General features: G+C 48.4%; 1 protein-coding gene across 2 annotated transcripts in view; it reads right to left on the bottom strand.

The window, feature by feature from the left end:
• The window catches only part of LOC135901456 (uncharacterized), a 276,089-nt gene that overhangs the window by 94,100 nt on the left and 164,214 nt on the right, over window positions 1-17,775 (bottom strand). The window lies entirely within an intron of this gene.

The raw sequence follows: 17,775 nt of genomic DNA, 5'->3' as shown, positions 1-17,775 counted from the left end.
TATTCTTTCACTTATAAAATAGACAAAAAGGATGGAAGCATTGTTATCAGTCCAGGTACAATATTTCGGACATACGAGTATATAAAAAATACATATTTTCCCTGTCTTCACAATGCATAGCGTTCAAATTCGTTTACAGCTTATTTGGCAATGCAATGCAGTTATTATTCATGTATTTGATCCCTCGACAAATTTCATAATGAGGAGACCGAGCTTCAACGCGAGCTTCAACGCGAGCTTCTCCCCCCTGAATGAGATTTCAGGCTACGCCACTGCAGATAGCGTTTCATTTTTTAATTCTTTCCCGCTAAAACTATAACGTTTTGTGTATAAATGAACCTATACTTTGCACTTTATTTTTCTTCATTCACCAAGCAACAAGCTACGGCACGCCAGGCATGACAGATGCATGTGTCATGCGTAGAACAGGCCTCCGAAACCAGTGACACCGGTTGCGCAAACGAAGTTCGCCTGTTCGGCGACCCGTCGCTTTTGGATGTAGTTTGTTTGTTGGGCTCCCGGCGTATTTTTGCGTTCCTTCTGCACTTCGACACGACACTATAGACCTCTCCCTGTTTGCAAACAATGTGACGTCACTGGGCATGGGCGGTGCATCGGCATCGACATCATCACGCCCACCCATAGTACAGTGGCTACAAGGGGGAAGTGTGAGCAGCGCGCCGCTCGCCGTATGCGGTCCACTGAGGCCTTTGAGGAGGATCCGACAGGCGGCGCTCGACGACGTTTGCACGTCAGTCGATGGGCAAGGCGCGGTGGCATACGCTGGCGTGAGCTGTGCTGCACGTGTTTCTCTCGGCTTTGCCGGCAGTTGTGTGAGTTATTTCTTGTGCGCTGTATGTGTGGTGATGCCCAGAAAACAGAGCCACTGTTTTGTGCCTGGGTGCACTACTGGCTACAAATCGTGCAAGATGAAACTGTCGCTGTTTGGTGTACCCAAGAATGAACTGGCGTTGGCGCAGTGGCAGCGGGCTATACCGCGTGCTGACAAACAACTCGAGAAGAACTCTGCGGTGTGCGAGCTTCATTTCGACACAAGGTACATTTCAAGGTACTTTGAGCACACAGTGAATGGAGAGCTCGTCCGAATCGAAAGAAGCAGGCCTCTGTTGCTTCCTGGAGCTGTGCCCACGCTTTTCCCAAACCTACCAAAGTATTTATCGAAGCAACTGCCGCCTGACAGGAAGCGGCCCGCAAAGCCTGAACCCACAGCTCCAGCCAAGAAGAAATGTGCAGAAGACAGTGCCGTTTCTGTGAGTGTGGGCTTCGAGGAGGTTCCGTACTGCACAGCTTCGTTTCAGGACCTCACTTTACCGTCGTGTTCGTGGGGCATGCACACGTTGAACCCTTCGCCGTTGACTGTGGCTTACAGTGTGTGCAAACCAGGGAAGGATAAACGGGTCCTATATGCAAGCAAGCTGGTTGTGTTTTCACAAGAAGCGAACTGTGTGAAACAAGATGTTTTTTTAAAGGGAGTGCGCCAGTCGGGGCTGTCATCCACCGATCCTACATCTCTTTTGAAAGAGGTCGACAGCATGGAAGTCTGTGTTGGAGCCGGCACAGTCGATGAATTTCCGTTTGCGTTGGGAAGCAAGAAATTTCACTTTTTTGACGCAATCATTTCAAGCATAAAGTGTCGTGGTGTAGCGCATGACAGTAGGCCATGTGTGATGTGCAAGCATCTAAGAAAAGCTCTTTTGAACCAGCGATCAAAAAAGCGTCGTAGCCAGAATTCAGCTCCCAGACTCTCAAGGAAGAAAAAACTTCAAACGCAAACTGTTCGGCGACTCAAGGCCAAGTTGTCAGTCTACACACAAACCATCAAGGATCTTGAGAGGCAGAGTGTAGAACTGGAAGAGAGCGTCCTGGAAGACAGATTAAAAGCTCTTCCACCTAAGCAAAGGCTCGCGGTACTGCAGTGTTTTCAGGCAGCTCGTCGCAAATCACTGAGAGGGATGAAATACAACCCAGATTGGCTACTCGAGTGCATTATAATGCGCATGAAGAGTCCAAGACTCTACGAGCACGTCAGAAGAGAGGGAATACTAACACTCCCGAACAGAACCTGCTTGAAGACATATATGCGGAAGTATAAGAGCGGGTTTGGCTTCAACTCCCTTGTGCTTGCAGGGATTGGCAAGAAAACGAAGACCATGGATGAATTCAGGTGCCACGGTGGCCTGATAATAGATGAGATGAAACTGTCGGAGTGTTTCAGTGTAGTTGGAGGGGGAAAGATTGAGGGACTTGTGGACTTAGGAAAATTCACCCCCGAAAGTGAGAAACATGTGCCTTGTGATCACGGTCTAGTGGTCATGTTTCAACCTCTAAGCGGTTCTTGGCATCAAATACTTGGTGTTTTTGCCTCAAGGGGCAATGTGAAGGCAGCTCTGTTGTCGAAAATCGTCCTAGAAGCTGTTATTCTTGCCGAAAAAGCTGGCCTGAAGGTTGATTTTGTGACAGCTGATGGCGCTTCATGGAACCGCTCTATGTGGCGCATATTTGGAATATCTGGTTCCTCGAGCTGTGTGAAGTCGTCGGTTGCTCATCCTGTTGATAAAGAAAGACGTCTTTTTTTTATGTCAGATTTTCCCCACTTGATAAAATGCGTAAGGAACGGTTTCCTGAAGTGCTTCTACAAAACTCCGGATGGTGCTGCCTACATTGAGCACATCAGGGTGGCACACGAGGAAGATAAATGTGCAGTCACCCTCAAGGTCATGCCAAAAATTAGTGCATGCCACGTGAAGCCCAATAATTTTGAGAAAATGAGGGTGAACTTAGCATTCCAACTTTTCAGCTCAGAAGTCGTTCGTGGCCTTTTCTTTTACAAGAATGAAATTCAAAGGAATTGGGGTGACCCAGCAGCAACTGAGGCATTTGTCAGCACAATGGCCAAGCTAATAGAGGCGATGACAGCACGTATTCCATCCGAAGCTCTAAGACTTGGGTCCATTCAAGAGAAAAACATCAAAGATTTCATCGAGTACCTTAACAAATGGGAAAGATCCTTGGCACCTTCCAGAGTAGGTTTTTTGTCAGCAAGCACAGCTGAAGGACTGAGGGTTACCCTCCATGCAACATTAGATCTGTTAAAGTATGTCCATGACAAGCTTGGGTACAAGTACTTGCTGACAAGCCGCCTTTGTCAGGATAGCCTGGAAAAACTGTTTGGCGTCATACGTCAGTTTTCCGGCTGTAATGACCACCCCAACGCAACCCAGTTCCTCATCACTGTTAATTGCCTAAGTTTTTATAACTTAGTGAAAGCGCCGAGCAGCGGAAACTGTGAAGGAGGCACCCTGCAGTTTTTGCTGGGTGAGAAGGAAGCAGGCGGTGAAGTGGATGAACTTCTTGACAGAGGACAGATAGAAGATGCTTCACAAAGGCTCCAGAAATCTGAGCTTCTCTCTGACCATGTGTACAATGAAAAAACGAGCGACAGCCGCCTGGTGTTTTACATTGCAGGGTATGTTGCACGAAAGACCATCCTGAAAACTCACTGCAAAGACTGTTTTGATCAGCTTCTCGTGAATCCGGAGAATGCTAACAAAGAACTCTCGACATTTACCAAATTTTGTGACAAAGGTGGTCTGCTCTACCCATCCCACGAACTTTTCTCGTTTGTAGAGGCGTTAGAACTCACCTTTTCTATGTGGTTTAGCAACAACCAACTGCACTATGACAGCCTTGATCAGCTGACATGCTGTCTCAGGAAGAACAATGTCTTGATTGGCTGTGAACTTCATGGGCTGAGTATTACCAACCACATCACCAAGTTTTTCCTGCTAACACGCCTTCATTTCTACATGAAATCCCTTAACAAAGAGAGGGAATCATCGCGGGAAAAAAAGAAGCACTTCAAACTGAGGCGGGTTACCTAAGGACTGTTTGGAAGAGGTTTCACTCCCAAGTACCAGGAAATCATTTTATTTTGCCGCTACCAGAGCAGCTTAGCAAAATAAAGCTTTATTCAGAAATTTTGCGCATTTGAACATGTGGTGCTTTGTCCGAGTACAGCAGAAATCAACCCGTCGCGAAATAATCTACGCTGTTGGGCGATCCAACATGGAAACGGTAAGTCTGCTTTCTCTTGACATTCTGCTCAATTTGGAATTAACTCAGTAATATTTCCGGCTCTCTTGTACAACCAAGTGTCCAGCAGAACCGATTTCTGTAATATAGTGAGAGCCATGGAAACATGACGAAAGAAAAACTGCGTCCGGCGCGTATAAAACACGCGTTTACCAACGCTGCAGCCGAAGAATCTGACGTGTATGCGCGCTGCAGCGCCATCTGCCCCTTTCCTTCCAAAGCGCTTCGCCTGCCCGGGCGCGCTCCTCACACTTCCCCCTTGTAGCCACTGTACCCATAGACTTCTTTATTTTTTTCTGTGCCTGCTCAAAGGCTGCTGAAGTGCCATCTGAAGGCAATGCCCCTCTGCTGAATTTTTCCGCGGGGCGGCACGGCCAGCCCTGGCGAAGGTGAGCTCCAATAGTGGAGAGGGTGAAAGGCGATAAAAGAGTGGCGGTAGGGACATTTCCGTGGCGGTGCTTGGTTCTGTCATGGAGCGAGTAAAAGCAAAGCTCGCGAAAAATGCCCACATGGATAACCTTGTTATAGTAGCAGGTGGGCTAAATGACGTCCTAAACAGGAAAGGGACAGGACTATGCCAGCGCTTGGCGAAGGGGGTGGACGACTTGCGCGAGCTATCCCCTCAGGTGCACATCGTGGTGTGCACGGTGCCAGAGGTGCCTGTACGTGACAGTCACGTAGAAAGCGCCCTAGTGGCTCCTAATGAGGCAACATGGAAAATGAGCCGAGAGAAAGGCTTCGAGGTTGTCGAATTAAACTGGGACGTGAAAAGGTGTGGTGGTTTTAAACGAGACGGGATCCACTTTCATTACAGGCTGGCACGAGAAGTGGGCTGGCGACTTGGTGGTCACGCTGTTGCTTTTTCAGGGGCCCACGGGCGCTCAGGAGGTCAGAGTAGATAGTAATGAAGAAGGTCTCCTAGGGGAACAACGGAAGAGCATAGCCGTCGATAACCGAAAAAGAAGGAAAGCAAGAAAAAGAGCGCATAAGTATGCAGGGCGGAAGACGAAAGGAAAAGTGGGCAGAGATTGAGGAGCAGTTGCATAGAGAACAAATAGGGGTTGTCAGGATTGGGGGCTCAATCCCTTCGTCCGTGGTCCTTTGCAAAGATTGGAGTGTGGCATGAATTCGAAGGTAGCTGGCCCATGCCGTCGTCCAACTTATTTACGCTGAGATCGTTGATGAAGTGAAGAACTGCTTCTCATCGAGAACGAGGAAAAGGGTTTATTTACAGAAATTAAATCAGTCTAACATGACTGCTTGAGAAAAAGAGTAACAGTCCAACATGACTGCATGAGAGAAGTGACTCAGTCTATCATGACTGCTCAAGAGAAGTGTGTCCTCAGCATTCGCACAACCACAGTTTTTATACACTCGATCCGCCGTTCCTACGACGCGGCGACTGTTCGTTTACACATCACCAACTCGCAGCTGCTCTGAAGATCAGTTTACGTACACAAAGGCAACCGCGCTCTGTACACAGAGGCAACCGCGCGGGGTGCCGTTCCGGGAAACTATCGTTGCCGATCGAGCGTCGCTCATTGTTCCGTGCCACTCCGAACCGTGAGAAGCACAAAAATACGTCGTCCCCACGGCGGCTTGTCCAGGCGTGTCAAATCAGCTCCGCGTTGGGGAACTCTGGAATCATTGTCCACGCACCGAACTCGTCCCGTCACAATGTCGAAGGGGCTGGAGGAAGGCGGCGGATTCCAGCGCAAAGGCCGCTTCTTTGAACGCCTCCCAGCTGCAGCGACGGAGAGGGAGAGGTGCGCGTCTTGCACCCCTTGTCGTAATCGGGTGGCAAGGTGGCAATCTTGTTGCGCAACTCGCCATTCTTGACAGCGCCTCCATGGCCCGAAAAGTCTCGACTGTCTAGCGCTGACAACCGCTAGGCAGGAAGAGAACGGCTGTTGGTCAGGGGGGGGGGATTGATGTCTTGGCTCGCAGCGACCACTTGTGCATTGATGTCACCGCCCCAAAACATTCAACAAGGACAGGCAACTGCAAAATGAACCCCACAACACGGCTCTGCGCCGAGATGACGTGCATTGGCTCTCACTTGATGATGATGATATGTGGTGTTTAATGGCGCAAGGGCCAGGTTTGGCCAATGAGCGCCATGACAAGTGGTGATGTTGACGATGTAATATGGAGATGTGACTTGGCTGTAAAGTGGCCTAAAAAATTGTCGCTGTAAAGTGCGTAAAATCTACGTGCTATAAAATTATGGCGATGACTAATGACGAATACTCTAAACACTAAAATCCATCGTAGAATAATGATGCAAGATATAAAATATATAAGATGGTAAAATTACTTTGAGCACTGCTGCCTCGCCTGAGCCCTTGAACCACAAGGGCCTAGAGGCATGTGCTATTCAAAATAATGATCACAGCGACATCCTCTGAAGAGAGGAAGCGCTACGAACATGTGGGGCTAAAAACATGCAAGACAACATCTTTCAGAAAACTTAAGACTGCGTTAGTATCAAATAGAGGTTCCGGGCCGAGTAACATAACAGGATGAAGGGGGATGCGCTGCCGGTATGCTAAGGGAAAATGCTTCTTTCTTTCATGTTCGGCTTCCCGACACTCCAGGAGGACGTGGAGGACGGTCAGCCTCTCCCCGCATCTACCACAGGTTGGAGGCTCGTTTCCCGTGAGTAAAAAGTTATGTGTGCCAAAAGTGTGTCCTATTCTTAGACGGCAGAATAGGACATCTGTCCGGCGGGATTTTGTTACAGGGGGCCAGAAACCTAATTGTGGCTTTATTACATGCAGTTTATTATTTATTTCTTTGTCCCACATACGTTGCCAGTGGCTTCGTAGTTTCCTTCTTAAGAAAGGCTTCAGGTCTGTGACAGGGACCGAAGCAGTAGGATTATCTGCATGCAATGAGATTGATGTGGCCATCTGGTCAGCTAGAACGTTTCCCTCGATGCCCCTATGTCCAGGCACCCAGCATATGATCACATGTTGGTTAGATATATATGATTTGCACAGTGCGGAGTGAAGTTCAATAACTACTGGATTTTTATGATTACAGAAAGACATCAAGGCCTTCACAACACTGAGGGAGTCCGTATATATCACTGATTTCGGGAGTTTTGATTTGTTTATATGCTTTACGGCCGACAGCAGGGCATAGGCCTCAGCCGTAAAGATATTAGTTTCCGGGTGCAGTACGTCGGATTCTGAGAAGGATGGACCGACGGCTGCATAGGACACCCCGTCGTGTGACTTTGATGCGTCTGTGTAGAACTCCGTGCAGGAGTATTTGTGCTGGAGTTCCCGGAAATGCATCTTGATTTCAATCTCTGGAGCATGCTTTGTGACTTCCACGAAAGATATATCACAATGTATGAGCTGCCACTCCCAAGGAGGTAGCAGCTTGGCTGGATGCATTAGGCGAAGCTCGAGGAGTGGAACGTGCATTTCTTCACTAAGCTCCCTCACACGCAGCGAGAAAGGCTGTCTTACGGAGGGACGATTGCGAAAGAGTGTAGCATATGTCATGTCATGAATGGTATTAAAACAGGGATGTTGAGGATTTGAGTGGACTTTCAGAAAATATGTATGGCTGATATAAGTTCTCTGTAGATGGAGGGACCATTCATTTGATTCCGCGTATAAGCTTTGAATCGGGCTCGTTCTGAAAGCACCAGTGGCCAGACGGATTCCTAGATGGTGGACCGGATCTAGCATCTTTAGCGCGCTCGGGGCTGCAGAGTGATAGATCACGGCACCATAGTCTAGTCGTGATCGAATGAGGCTCTTATAGATATTCATTAAACACTTTCTGTCACTACCCCACGTAGTCTGGGATAGAAGTTTGATTATGTTCATTGTTTTCAGACATTTTTCTTTAAGATATTTAATGTGGGAGACGAAAGTGAGTCTGTAGTCAAGGATGACACCTAGGAATTTGTGCTCTTTGCTGATAGGTATTCGTTGTCCACACAGTTCTAAGGAAGGATCCGGAGCCAGGCCTCTCTTTCTTGTAAAGAGAACGCAAGAGCTTTTGTTAGGATTGATCTTAAATCCATTCTTGTCTGCCCACACTGAGACTTTATTCAGGCCATGCTGTACCTGTCTCTCGCAGACTGCGAGGTTACAAGATTTGAAAGCTATTTGAATGTCGTCCACGTAAACAGAGTAAAACATGGCGGGTGGTAAGGATGCACGAAGCGTGTTCATCTTCACGATAAAAAGCGTGCAGCTGAGCACGCCTCCTTGGGGTACGCCCGTTTCTTGGGTAAAAGGGCGTGAGAGTGCATTGCCGACTTTTACCCGGAAGGTACGATTTGACAGATAGCTTTTTATTATATTAAACATATTACCGTGGATGCCCATTTCTGACAAGTCTCTTAGGATTCCGTAACGCCACGTCGTATCGTACGCCTTCTCCATATCGAGGAATATGGATAAGAAGAATTGTTTGTGTACAAATGCGTCCCGGATATTTGCTTCTACACGTACAAGGTGGTCAGTTGTGGAGCGTCCTTCTCGGAAGCCGCACTGATAAGGATCAAGAATTTTGCTCTGTTCAAGGAAAAAGATGAGTCGCCGATTTATCATTTTTTCGAACACCTTACAAATGCAACTTGTGAGGGCTATCGGGCGGTAACTCGCCACTGAGGAAGGGTCTTTTCCTTGTTTCAAAACAGGGACCACAATGGCTTCCTTCCACGCAATTGGAAGGTGCCCTGCATCCCAGATGGTGTTAAAGAGTGTGAGTAGTGTGACTTTCGTATCATTGTGTAAATTTTTGAGCATTTCGTACATGATTCGATCCGATCCTGGTGCGGAGCTCTTGCATGCGCTCAAGGCAGCTCTCAATTCAGCAATACTAAAAGGACGGTTGTAAGGCTGATTTTCTCGATCTTTTGTTGTTAGTGGCTTACGTTCTTCTGTTTGTTTGTATTTGAGAAAGGGCTGTGTATAATTTGTTTCACTTGACACGCTCTCAAAATATTCCCCAAGTGAGTCTGCCTGGTCTTGCAGGGTATCGCCTTGTGTGTTTACCAGGGGGAGTGAATATGTTTCCCGCCCTCTAATCCTATTTACTCTGTTCCAAGCTTTGGCCTCATCCCTAAACGAGTTAATACTCGATAAAAACTTGTGCCAGCTTTCTCTTCTGGCCTGTCGGCGGGTTCGCCTGCCTTGGGATTTTACTTTTTTAAAGTTGACAAGATTCTCAGCGGTGGGAGAAGCTCGCAGCAACCCCCACGCCTTGTTCTGGTTCTTACGGGCGGTCCGACATTCACTGTTCCACCACGGTACACGTGGTTTGCATGCCAAACCACTTACTTCGGATATGCAATGTGATGCGGCATCTATTATGAATGCTGTAAGATAATCCACAGCAGCATCAATTTCTAAAGAAGATAGGTCAGCCCATGCGATGCTAGAGAGAGTTCGAAATTTCTGCCAGTCGGCTGTGTCTATCTTCCACCTAGGAGTTTGTGGAGGACATTCGTTTTCTTTAGATGTTCTTATCAGTATGGGGAAGTGGTCGCTCCCGTAAGGATTTTCCATAACTTCCCATTCGAGTTCAGGCAATATACACGGGGAAACTAGGCTGAGGTCAATTGATGAAAATGTTCTGTTGGCGAGAGAATAATATGTGGGTGCCTTCTTATTCAGCAGGCATACACCAGAAGAGAAGAGGAACTGTTCAACAAGACGACCTCGCGCATCTATACGAGAGTCGCCCCAAAGGCTGTTGTGCGCATTGAAATCCCCAAGTACAACGTACGGTTCTGGCAATTCATCTATGAAGGACTGAAATTCATGTTTGTTTAGATTGTAGTGTGGGGGTATATAAAGCGAGCAAATAGTGATGAGTTTGTTTAGCAGAACAGCTCGCACCGCCACTGCCTCAAGGGGCGTACGTAGCTGTAAAGATTGGCATGCTATACTTTTATGAGTGAGAATCGCCACACCACCCGATGATGCAACGGCATCATCGCGATCTTTGCGAAACGTAACATACGTACGGAGAAAGTTTGTGTGTTTGGATTTTAAGTGTGTTTCCTGTAGACACAGCACTTTTGGATTGTGTTTTTGAATGAGCTCTTGCACGTCATCAAGGTTTCTGAGAAGACCTCTGACGTTCCATTGAATAATTTGTGTATCCATATTGGGTGATAATATGTGCTGTGTGTACAGAAACAGAAGTAGTGTTTATGGAAATTGCTGTGATTAAATTACAGAGCCCTTTCGAGGCCCTGTAACGGGAGTTTTGCCCTTTCTGGAGCGTTCGAGTGAACCTCGCCGCTCCTTAGGCGCTTGGCGCCCCTGGAGGATAGGTGTAGTGTCCATTGCCTCTTGTGAGGCGCCGGACACCTGCTCTTGCGAGCGAGAAGTCACCAGGGAGAGTCTCGCCTTGGAGGGCAAGACCCCTGCGCCCACCAGCCCGGAGGTCGATGGGGTTCCCTGGGGGATTTGGCTGCGCCGGCCGTTGCCAGCGCTAGGAGGGACCTGGGAGGTTGAGGCAGCCTCGGCTGCACCCACCTTCGGGGTCGATGGCCCCTTTTCCTCGGTAGGCGGAGCAGCGCTAGCTGCAACCGCCGTGGGGGCAGACGGCGTAACTGCCGACTCACTGCGTGTGGGTCGGGCAGTCGCCGGAGACCGTTGTGACGCTGCCCCCTGACGCGCCACATCGGCAAAGGTTTTCTTGGGCAGGTATGATACCCGCCTCCGTGCCTCTCTGAAAGTTATGTTTTCCTTGACCTTGACTGTAACGATTTCCTTTTCTTTTTTCCAGGAAGGGCACGACCGCGAGTACGCGGCGTGCTCCCCATCGCAGTTTACACAGCGGAGAGCGTTCTCACAAGTTTCAGTGGTGTGTTCTGTGGCACTGCATTTAGCACAAGTTTGGCGGCCGCGGCAGCTCTGCGAGCTGTGGCCGAAGCGCTGACATTTGAAACAACGGAGTGGATTGGGCACGTAAGGCCTGACACGGAGCTTTATGTACCCGGCCTCGATTGATTCGGGCAGGACACTTGAATTGAATGTGAGAATTAGGTGTTTGGTCGCAATTTCCTTACCATCGCGCCTCATCTTTATTCTTTTCACATTAACAACATTTTGCTCATTGAAGCCCTCTAGGAGCTCTGCCTCTGTCAACTGAAGCAGGTCATCATCTGAGACAACGCCGCGTGTAGTGTTCATAGTGCGGTGCGGAGTCACTGTCACTTGAAAGTCTCCAAAAGACACTAGATTAGGTAGCTTTTCGTATTGTTTCAGGTCACGGAGCTCCAAAAGGAGATCTCCACTTGCCATCCTTGATGCCTTGTAACCTGAACCAAGAACCTCAGTTAAAGACTTCGAAACTAGAAATGGGGAGATCGTGCGTACTTGTTTATCTGACTTTTCCGAATGAATTACGTGAAATCGTGGGAAGTTGGGTTTTTGTCGTCCAAAAAACTGAAATACGTCTTCGGTGCGCCCTCTTTTCTGAGGGCGATCTGGGAGGGTAGGGAAGGAACTAGCCATAGAATAATTTGATTTTCGGCAATAACGCCAACCACCCACCGTGGAGCCCTACTAGGGGACGTTACAGGGACTGTAAGAACAGGTCCTGCAAACGCCAGTTGTACGTTATCACTATAACCAAATATGAGATAACCTAGGTTGGTTATTCACACAAGGTTAACCCTTGCTGCCTGGAAAATTTGGAAGTAAACGGAAGCTAGGAGAAGACAGGAAAGATGAAAAGTGAGAAAAAGACGAAGACTGGAGGGAGAGAGAGACAGGAAAAGGCAACTACCGATTTCCCCCGGGTGGGTCAGTCCGGGGGTGCCGTCTACGTGAAGCCGAGGCCAAAGGGGTGTGTTGCCTCCGCCGGGGGGCCTTAAAGGTCCGAACACCCAGCATCGGCTCAACCCCCAGGATCCCCTTTTCCCCGGACACGGCTAAGCCACGCACGGTTAAACGCGGGAGGGTCCAACCCTCGTGTGCTCGGGTCCGTGGTGTCGCAACACACCAAACGCCTGCTTGCGCAGACGCCCCTGCGGGGGGCTCTCACTTTAGACTCGCTAGGCTTCAAAAAAAACAACAACAACAAAAGTGTAGAAACAAAAAAAATGCTACATTTCACTATGCCAATTTCTGAAGCAAATTCCTGCTGACAAATTCAGCAATTAATGGAGGGAATTCTGCTGAATGAGAGGGGATTTTCTTCGCCTAAAGAAAAGCTAACACTAGTAACCCCAAAATTTAGGCGGGACCCTCAAACGCAGAATTCAAATTAGCCTGCTCAAACCATCCGCATTGCTATGCAACTTTCCCTTCTTATATCTAACGGAGAAGTTGTACTCTTGGAGAGTGAGGCTCCATCGGAGCAAGCGGCCGTTTTTGTGTGACATTTGATTGAGCCACGTCAGAGGACAGTGGTCGGTCTCGAAGATGAACTTCGCTCCGTACAAGTAACACAACTTCTGGGCGGCCCAAACCAAACAAGCGCATTCCTTCTCTGAAGCGCTGTAGGCTTCCTCTCTTACATTTAGTTTACGGCTGGCGTAGAGGATAGGATGCTCCTCGTTATCGTCGCCGACCTGACTAAGTACCACGCCCATACCTCTGTCGCTTGCGGCGCATTGAACTATGAATTCCTTTGTGTAGTCTGGCGCGCGAAGCACAGGGCGAGAAACCAATAGCGTTTTCAAACTTTGGAAAGCGTTCTCTTTGTCCTTATCCCAGTGTACGTTACTCGGTGCTCCCTTTCGGAGGGCGTCTGTTAATGGACTTGCCAATTGCGAGTAATTCGGAATGTACCGTTGATAGTACCCCACAAGTCCCAAAAATGAACGAACGTCCGTTTTCGTGCGCGGCTGAGAAAAATCTCCAATCGTCGCTATTTTCAGCTCAGCCGGCCGTCTCATGCCCTGACCAACAACATGGCCCAGATAAGTAACCTGCGAACAACCAAACCTACACTTTTCCGCTTTCATCGTTAAGCCGGCTTCCCTCAACCGTGAGAACACCTGTTTGAGGTGCGATACGTGTTGTTCCCAGCTGTCCGAAAAAATGGCTACATCATCAAGATAAGGTAAGGCGAACTCCTGTAAGTCTTTTAGGACAATATCCATTAACTTAGAGAAGCTAAACGGCGCGTTCTTCAGCCCGAAGCTGAGTGCGAGAGGGCGAAAAGTGCCTACAGGCGAGATGAATGCGGCATAGCGGCTGGCACTTTCTGAAAGGGGAACTTGCCAGTACCCCCGCACGAGATCTATAGTTGAAATGTATTTAGCAGCGCTAACTTTTTCAATTCGTTCCTCAATGTTGGGTATCGGGTACAGCTGATCCCTAGTGATGGCATTTAACTTCCTGTAGTCAACACACGGACGAGGGTCCTTGTTAGGGGTTTCTACGAGTATTAGCGGTGACGTGTAGTCACTCTCAGCGGGCTCAATAACTCCCAACTCTAGCATGCGCTGTATCTCTGCCTCCATAATCTCTCTCTGTCTTGGAGACACCCTGTAAGGTTTTGATCTTACTGGTTCGGTAGAGGTCAGCTCAATTTCATGCGTTATCAGTTCGGTTCTACCCGGCCGATCGCTGAATCTGTCGAGATATTCCCCTAACACCCCTTTTAGCTCATCTAGCTGCTCGGGTCTTAGAGCATGAGAGCTTACCGAGTGTTCTACTACTTCTTCTAGGCCGATTTCAGAGTTGGAGGTTGCCCTATACTCCTTAAACTTGGTACTAATGCCATCCGGCTCTTTGACAGTATAGTTAACGACTCCGCTCCGCTCTACATACGGCTTCATCAAATTACAGTGATATATCCTCACTTCCTTCCTGCGACCGGGCATTCTCAAAGCATAGTTAGTTTCTGAAAGTTTGTGCAACACTTTAACGGGCCCGTCCCAGTGAACTTCAAGCTTGTTCTTTCTTGAAGGTTTGAGGATCATTACCTGGTCTCCGGCGTTAAACGTACGAAGCCTCGCATTCCTGTCGTAATAGAATTTGGCGTTCTTTTGAGCTAGTGCCATGTTCTTTCCGACTAGTTCTTGGGTTGCGCTTAGCCGTTCCAGTAAATTTAGCACGTATTCAACCACGATTGGACTCTCCCCTCTTTCCTCCCACATCTCTCTTAACATTCTCAGTGGAGAACGGAGTGTCCTCCCATACACTAGTTCTGCTGGTGAGAACCCTGTCGCTTCATGTGGAACCGTTCGCAAAGCAAACAAAGTTGCCGGCAGACAGTTCTCCCAGTCCTCCTTATGCTCGTAACAGAGCGCACGCAAAACTCGCTTAAGCACCGAATGCCACCTCTCTACACTGTTTGACTGAGGGTGATAGACAGAACTGTGTATTAACTTTACCCCGCACTTTTTCAAGAATGTGGAAGTCAGTGCGCTCGTGAATACTGACCCTTGATCTGCCTGAATTTCGGCTGGAAACCCAACTCGTGCAAACACTGTCAAAAGCGCGTCTACTACTTCGGTGGAGCTGAGCTCTTTCAAAGGGATTGCTTCTGGAAACTTGGTGGCCGGACACAGCATGGTAAACAAGTACCTGTAGCCTGATTTTGTTTTTGGAAGAGGCCCTACCGTGTCTATTACAAGTCGTCTGAAAGGCTCTGTTATTAAGGGCACTACCTTCAGTGGAGCTTTCCAAGTCTCTCCTGGTTTACCAGAACGCTGGCAGGCGTCGCATGATCTTACAAAGTTTTCTACATCTTTGAAACAGCCAGGCCAGTAGTATTCCATAAGCAATCTTTCCTTTGATTTGTTTATGCCTAGGTGGCCGGACCACCCATTTCCATGACAAAGACTCAAAAGGTCCTCCCTATACTTAGTAGGTATGACTAACTGATCTAAAATCCTACCCTTTCGATCTCTGTAATGCCGATACAACAATCCTCCTCTCTCATGTATCGTTACGTTGCGCCTAGCAATGCCTTCTTTAGCTGTGTCACGTAATTTAGCTAAGCTCTCATCATTCTTTTGCTCAGCTGCCAGTGACTCTCTATCCACGCGCAAGAGTTGATCAAAGTTCTTTGAGGCCGGTGATAATAACGACCCTGTCTCGCTTGTGAGCGCGTCTGCATGCTCTTCCTGCAGGCTAGAACTCTGACACTCTAGTGCTACGCTCTCATTGAGCTGGTCAACTGGCAGGCTCTCCTCAACTGTTCTTTTGTCCCTCGGGCCTAGCTCGGATTCGGGTATTGAAGCTATCCCCTTTTCTGCTTCAGCTGGAGGAGCTTGAGCATTTTCAGCCGAAAGCGCCGCGATCTTACGAGCTTGGCCTCTGGTCAATGCCTGTACTATGCCCTCTCCCAGTTTGAGCCCTCTGTCACGCAGTAACTGATTCGAACGATTCGAAAAGATGTAGGGATACTGCAGTGACAAAAATTTGGAAACTGCAGCCTCAGTCTCTAGCTCCCCGAATGGTCCACTGATTTTGACTTTGGCCATGGGCAGACACACGCTGTGTTCTTCTACAACCTGTTTTATCCATGCTACTTCTCCGGTGAAGTCCTCTACCATCACGTAAGACGGATGGACAATGTCCAGCGTGGCGGCACTGTCTCTTAGCACTCGGCATGGTTTTCCATTAACTTGCAGGTTGTGGAGATACGGACTTAAAAGTTCCATATTCTCATCTTTTTCCTCCACGTAGGAAAAAACTACGCTAGACTTCTCGCAGTTTACAGCTATATGTCCCAGTTTGTGGCATTTGTAACAGCGAATTGGTCTAACAGATTCGAATTTTCTTTTCTGTTCTTTTTGTGCGGTTTCTCCGTTAAGTTTCTCCTCGCTCTTTTCTGCGGGCTTTTCCGCCAGGTCTACAGGCTCTGATCGTCTAGTTTGCGCACCCTTTTTGAACGGAAATGGTTTCCGCGGTCCATTTCGACCGTCCCAGTTTCCCTCCTCGGCGTTCAACTTTCTACGGGTTGCGTACTCTTCGGCTAATTCAGCCGCCCTTTCCACAGTGTTTACATTACCTCTGTCTTGCACCCACAGTTTCACAGCTTGGGGGAGGGTTTTGTAAAACTGCTCTAGACACATGCATTCAATGATCATGTCTCTGCTGTCGTACGCTTCCGCGCTTTTAAGCCACTCGACTAGGTTGGCCTTTAAGCTATATGCAAACTCCGGATAGCCCTCGCTATCTTTCTTGCCTGTGCTCCTAAACCTTTGCCGAAAAGCTTCGGCTGAAAGGCGGTATTTCTTCAGGAGACTAGCCTTAACTTTTGCATAATCATATGCATCCTGCACACTCAGTCTGGCGATTACTTCCGCCGCCTCACACGGCAACATAGACAGCAACCGCTGCGGCCATGTACTCGGGCCGAAGTTCATCTTTTCGCAAGTCCTTTCAAAATTGCATAGGAACAAGCCTATGTCGGTTCCGACCTCAAATGGCTTTAATAGCCTGTCCATGCGGTACGATTCTGCCTCACTTGATCGACCCAGAGCGCCTTCACTTCCTTGAGACAACTCCAAACGTTTGCTTTCAAGTTCAAGTTGCATTTTCCTTAACTGAAACTCGCGATCTTTATCGCGTTCCTCTCTCTCTTGCTTTTCTCTGTCCCTTTCTTCTCTTTCTCGGTCCCGTTCTTCTCTTTCTCTTTCCCGTTTCTCTCTCTTTTTGAGAAGTTCCATTCCCATTTCAATATCTTCCTCACTGGCCTGATTGGAAATTAGCTCCAATAATTCCGATTTGAGCATTTCCTTGCGTACATCTAGGCCCAGTTCCTCACCAACAATCAACAACTCGTCTCTCAGCAGTGTCCTTAACTCCATGACTGCTGCTTTACTGCCTTGATTCTGCTCTCTAAATCTAGCTAGGAAAACACAACCTAGCTAACACACAACAATCTAGCTTCCCTACTGTTCTAAACAGAACAACCACAAAATGAAGCCTAGAGAGTCAAAGCAAAAACCAAGCACTCACCGCAGATACAGCACCATGTCGCAAAGTCCATCCCACCGCTGTCAGCCAGTTGTCAGGATTGGGGGCTCAATCCCTTCGTCCGTGGTCCTTTGCAAAGATTGGAGTGTGGCATGAATTCGAAGGTAGCTGGCCCATGCCGTCGTCCAACTTATTTACGCTGAGATCGTTGATGAAGTGAAGAACTGCTTCTCATCGAGAACGAGGAAAAGGGTTTATTTACAGAAATTAAATCAGTCTAACATGACTGCTTGAGAAAAAGAGTAACAGTCCAACATGACTGCATGAGAGAAGTGACTCAGTCTATCATGACTGCTCAAGAGAAGTGTGTCCTCAGCATTCGCACAACCACAGTTTTTATACACTCGATCCGCCGTTCCTACGACGCGGCGACTGTTCGTTTACACATCACCAACTCGCAGCTGCTCTGAAGATCAGTTTACGTACACAAAGGCAACCGCGCTCTGTACACAGAGGCAACCGCGCGGGGTGCCGTTCCGGGAAACTATCGTTGCCGATAGAGCGTCGCTCATTGTTCCGTGCCACTCCGAACCGTGAGAAGCACAAAAATACGTCGTCCCCACGGCGGCTTGTCCAGGCGTGTCAAATCAGCTCCGCGTTGGGGAACTCTGGAATCATTGTCCACGCACCGAACTCGTCCCGTCACAATGTCGAAGGGGCTGGAGGAAGGCGGCGGATTCCAGCGCAAAGGCCGCTTCTTTGAACGCCTCCCAGCTGCAGCGACGGAGAGGGA

The sequence above is a fragment of the Dermacentor albipictus genome, chromosome 2 (genome assembly GCF_038994185.2).
Source record: "Dermacentor albipictus isolate Rhodes 1998 colony chromosome 2, USDA_Dalb.pri_finalv2, whole genome shotgun sequence".
Classification (NCBI taxonomy): Eukaryota; Metazoa; Arthropoda; class Arachnida; order Ixodida; family Ixodidae; genus Dermacentor; species Dermacentor albipictus.
This window is presented reverse-complemented; position numbering and strand designations above follow the sequence as displayed.